Source organism: Vicia villosa, linkage group LG3 (genome assembly GCF_029867415.1).
Source record: "Vicia villosa cultivar HV-30 ecotype Madison, WI linkage group LG3, Vvil1.0, whole genome shotgun sequence".
Taxonomy (NCBI): domain Eukaryota; kingdom Viridiplantae; phylum Streptophyta; class Magnoliopsida; order Fabales; family Fabaceae; genus Vicia; species Vicia villosa.
In genome coordinates, this window is record NC_081182.1 from 48821806 (window position 1) to 48827805 (window position 6000).

The following is a 6000-nucleotide window of genomic DNA, read 5'->3' on the forward strand; positions in this document are numbered from 1 at the left end:
CACAAAAATTAATTTCCCCAAGATATAGATGTTAGATCTTCAAATCATATAATTATGGGGAAGATCAAATGATGGATGCATAATATTATCTATGGCTTTTTCTTGCATTTGGTTCTGATATGAACAAAAAAAAGGGTTAGACAACATTGTTTATCCAGAATATTACATTGTTTATACATACAAAAATTAATTTCCCCAAGATATAGATGTTAGATCTTCAAATCATATAATTATGGGGAAGATCAAATGATGGATGCATAATATTCTCTATGGCTTTTTCTTGCATTTGGTTCTGATATGAACAAAAAAAAGGGTCGGACAAAAAAAAGGGTTAGATAAATAAATATTTTTTTGCTCAAATAAATATTTAAGAACACAAACCTTAAACTCAAATAATTTTCTGCTCTTGCAATCCATCATAGAGAACTCTTCATGGCAAACACTATTGCAAACCTTAAAGTGGATGATAGTTTCAAGCGCATCATGATGTTTCATTATCAATTTTTGATATTCAAAATGTTTTTATAATGGAAGTAATTTATGTTTCACACGGATCATTAATGGTAGTTAGGGGTGGGAATTAATAGGCTGGGTCGAGCTAGGCTTTGCCAAGCCTGAGCCTGGCCTGCAAAAAATTCAAAGTCTAAGCCTGGCCTGTAGCCTATCGTAGGCTTATCTTTGGGCCTGAGCCTGGCCTTTTCTAAGGCTTGATTAGCATACTAGCCTACTAGCCTACTTAAAAGCCTATTTCATTTAAGTATTAATAAATAAGTAATTCAATTAATGTATAAATATACTAAAAATTAAAAGATCAATTTTTGTTTTCACTAACTTATTCGATTTTATATAGTAGCATAAGTTTTATGATAGTATTTGTTTGAGAGAACTTATGAAAACAACTTACAACATTGTTCATAAGGTTTTTTCAACTTATTTTCATAAGTTGTTTAAGATAACTAAGGCTTATGTTAGTATTCTAATTAAAAGTACAAAATACAATATAATAAAATAATTAAGTTATTCATATTTGTTTAAATAGGCCGGCCTGATAGGCTTTAATGGCTTTTTTTATGGCTTATGGCCTAGCCTTTTTAGCTAAATAGGCTTAAAAAAATGTAGGCCTTTTCTATTTATAAAAATCATGGCTTGAGCCTGTGTAGGCTAGGCCGTAAGCCCCTATTAGTTGGTCTGGCTTATTCCCACCCCTAATGATAGTGTCTTGAGTGTTGATAGTCATGAAATGAACGGCTAGGATTTGATTAAGGATGCTGATAAATATATTCAATTTTAACGTCAAATTATCCTCACCGTTTTTAAGAAAACTGAGGTGCAAAACCTACTTTTTTAAATTACATTGTTTACACAAAATATTAAAACACAATATTACAACAAATCCAACTTCTTAGCTGTGAGGAGTTATCTATTCCAAACATTGGAAAATGTTATATGGATAGAATGCATCCAACTTCTAAAGGAGATATATGTTCCAACCATTGAAAAATGTTTTTCAGCACTTGCAATCCATCATAGAGTTCTTTTTCAAGCTTCTTAAAGGAAATGATAAATATTTATCTCAAAGATTGAGGCGTATGAGTTAGGAATAAGGTAAAATCTATTTAAGGAGTGCTTTTATAGTTAAATGTGATTATCTTATCCCTCGGTTATTATAAAAACCGATGGGTTAGACCATTTAATTTACAAATAAAAATATAATAAAAAGAGAGTTTCCAATTTTGTTTTTCCCCTCGGTTATGCAAAAATACGAGGTAATATGTTGTTTTAAAAACTAATTAAAACGTGGTGCGAATGCATTGGAATCATATCACTAGAATAGCAACGATCATCTATATTCAAGTCGTAACGTCTCTTTTGGATTTTCAAGGAGGGTTTTGAGCTATTTAAATGTCTCATTACCAACTCTTTGGGTCTTCAAACCCTGTTTCAAAGTCTTTTCATATTTTCAACGTCTCATTTAAAACTCTTTGTGTCTTGTTTCCTTGTTTCAAAGTCTTTTTTTATTCAAAAATGGATGGAAATCTTTTGTTCTTTATCAATTAAAAGTTTATTGATTTCAATGATTTTGATCATTTTGAACTAAGGAAAGTTGTTAACAAACAAAAGATTGAATGGTCATTTTCACATTCTACATGGTCCCATATACACTAATCTCGTTAAAGAGTTCTGGATGAATGCCTCTGTTGAGCCAGATGGTCATGAAGAAGTCATCCAGTTCCATGTCAATGGCTCTCATTTCTTCATTACTCCATCACTGATTGCTATGACAATCAACTATCAAGAGACAGGTAATTGTGTTGAAAATTACCAATTCAACAAGTCAACTTCACTGTTTATGCCAACCAAGATAAGCCCACAAGTCCTACTTCTCTACGGCTTATTGCAGAATTTTGGTTTCAACTTCTAGTAGCAAATCTCTGCCCAAGAGAGAAAAGACTAGAAACGCTTACTTTGTATGACAAGCATCTCTTATACTTCCTCACCTACAACATCAGAGTTAATCTACCTCTTACCATTTTCAACTTCTTGATGGGAATGATAAGAATTTCTAGGGAAGAAATGACTTTCCTCATACCATATGTAAGAGTTCTTAATGAACTTTTCTCTAAGTCAGGGATAATTAGGAATAATGTTGAAGTTGAGTGGATTGAGAAGTTTAAATATGTGGAATAATTTTCCCTGTCATCTTTTCTTATTATTTGCCTATTATTGTTTATAGATAACAAATATTTGGAGAATTACTAATTAATAAAGAAAAACATGGAATCTGGAAAAGAAGCCAAGTGATAAATCATTGAAAAAGAATTTAAATGCGGTAACAAGGATTCGATACGAGATACCTAATAGCTATATTACCTTGGTTATCCAAAAAAACCGAGAGAATAGGTTTATTATTGTTTTTATGTATAAAAAATGGTGATCACTTATAGCTTTGTTACCTCGATTTTTTATAAAACTAAGGTAAAATGTTGTTTATTTTATTTAAAAAATCAAACAAGGCGCTCCCAAGACATATATTCTCGGTTTTTAGCATGTTCGAGGTGAAAGTTTCGTCATAAAAGGTGTTATTCATTGTAGTGGTGAGCCTAGTTGTCATCTAGTTAGTCTTCCACGTACAAACTTAAGTTAACTTAGAGTACAGGTACACCAAACAAGTGGTCCCTCAGTTGTACTCATGAATCTGCTCCAAATTAGCTAAGTATCTAAGGTAAACCACATCCACGTAAATAGCATTCTTGTTCACAAAAATGGATGTCTCAACCAAGTACAGTAGGTATGCTTTTAATGTGTATGCTTTATGCTGCATAACAGGATCATCATTATCATCGGCCTCATTTACCGCTGTCAAGTGTTGTGCATACAGCCTCTCCAAGAATCCAAATCTAGCATGATACCCTCGAGTGTCTTCTATCTCCTTTAGGGCATCCCCTAGGTTATCTTCCTAATATGTCACCATTATCTCAATGCCTTATCTCTAATAATTTTTTTGAGGTCTAATATTCTTTTCCAAATGGAAAGATGCACCACACATGATACATCGTCTAGTGTGATGGGCATCTCAACCATGTGAAAGATGAAAAAAATAATGTCTTAGAGTGACATCTCTCAACAAATGCTAACAACATACCACAGTTAATAGTAGAATAAATGGTCTTTCATAAGTCTCGCTACCCAGATAGTTGCATAATATCTTGAAACCACTACTTCTGAGGCTGATGCAGCCTCACAATCTTCCGACCATGGTTGATGCATTTTAAAGCATCACAGTCCTGTAGAAAAATAAATCATTGTCCGAAACTTAGAATATTATAACCCATGTGTTTCAAAGAATAAATACATATGAATTTTGCTCTGCCCCGTTCCACACATGCTTGGCAACATGTTTCGGATGTAGATGGAGCAATAATAAGTCATGCGGGTCTCTTTCAAACCCCTTAGGAGTGACATCAACCTAGGGTGCCTCAACCTGGATCGATAGGGCTTCCAGGCTATCAGGAGGTGACATCTGCCTCCTCCAAAAAACAAAGTCGGATATGCATGAACCTTAAAAGTTGATGCCTTTGCATCAAACGAACTAGAACTGATCGGTGGTTGCGAGGGTCATGTTATTTCTCTACAAACCGAAGTATGTTGCCACACTTTGTCAAGTCTCATTCTATCTTGGTTATCAGACACAATTCCTATAATTAAACCACAGAAGCATCACATAGTAGAAAAAATCAAACCCGGATGAAACATAATGAAAATAAAGAGAAACAATGCAGATAAACCAAATACGAAAATGCATTTTCGAATTTTTGTCAAATCAAATTTTGATAAAATACGGAAGTGCATTTCCGTATTAACTTGCAACTCAAGAAAAAAAATGAAAAATGGCATAAATGAATGAAATCCAACTTTATTAAAACGTATTGCTCATCTAAACTACATATCTAACACATTGCTCAGCTAAATAACCTATCTAAACTACCTATTACACAATCTATCAAACACACTGCTCAATTTCAACAAATGTATAGAGAAATAAAAAATGTATAAAGAAATAAAAAAAACTTATCAAATGTCAAGCACATATAAAATCATTTTCATCATTTTTCAAAAAACAATTACACATTTCTATAATCTACATTGTGATTTTGTGAAAATCAACACCCTCTCACTAATGAAAGTTCAAAAAACCTTGCAAGGAAAATCTTTCATCTTTAATCTCTAGTTTTAGTTTAGATCTTGATAATGAGAGATTTTTAATAGATTGAGGGAGACGTCATCTTGAAACTAATTATTCTTGAATATTTGCTTGAGATTTTCAAGTAGCTTGCAAGATTGAGGTTGTTGTCATTAGTGCTAACAAACTCCAGTGAAAAGAAGGAGGTTCTTCTCTCTAGGTTCCTTGGTGGAAATTGTGTGGAAAGCCAAAGACAGGGCAAATTTCCTCTCAAATTTTCAAACAACTCATCGCTCAAGAAATCGATGGGATCAAGGGGTAATTGTCACACACAAAGACTGTGAGCATATTGGTGATAGTGGAAGATTCAGTATCCATATTGGAGATTTCTTTTTTCTCAGCGTTATTGTGGATTATATTAGTGATTGTAAGAATTCTCGTAATATTTTACAAAATAAAAAGGAATAAAGTAAGTTCCAATGGGAAATCATTGAAGAGTGGACTAGGCAAAGCGATGATCAACACCAAGCCATTATATATCCGGTGTACTCTCTCTCTCTCTCTCTCTCTCTCTCTCTCTCTCTCTCTCTTCTCTCTCTCTCTATATATATATATATATATCACTCTCGCATTTAAATTTTGTAGGATATTGCATGCTTAGGTTTTAAATTCTTTGCATAGTTGATCATTTATTCAATTGGTAGCGATATATTATGTAAGGTTAGGTTTTGTTAGAATAATTGCCTAATTGAGCCTTAGTATGAGAAACTAGTGCTGTTAGAATCCAATCTTAATTGAAATATCGTATAGGACATATTTCGTGTAATATACAATTGTTCAATTATTCATTATTTAACAATCTACGAGTTTTGTGAATTGTGTATTTGTCAACGTGATCAAAATCCAATAAAAGTATAATTCTTATTTTTTTCGTTTAAAACCTTCTGTGCGCAAATTTGAAAAACCTTTGATATTCTATTTTAGGAAAATTAGTCGAAGTTTTTAAACGGCCTATTCACCCCACTCTAGACTGTTTTCCTACTTCATATTCTCACCCAACAATAACAATTGACATAAAAGTTGATCTTTGGTTTGTGTCTAATAAACTCCAAAAAGTTTTAAGAATATGGATGACGATGAAGATCCAAAGGGAATGTTTAACAAAACACCTATTTTTAAATATAAAATTTATACATATAGGAAAACGAACATGTACGTACACTTACTATCATTTGACAAAAATCAATGGTGTGTCATCACTGAGGGACCATTTATCTCTATGGGTGATAATGGCGTTGTCAAACACCTAAAAGATTGGT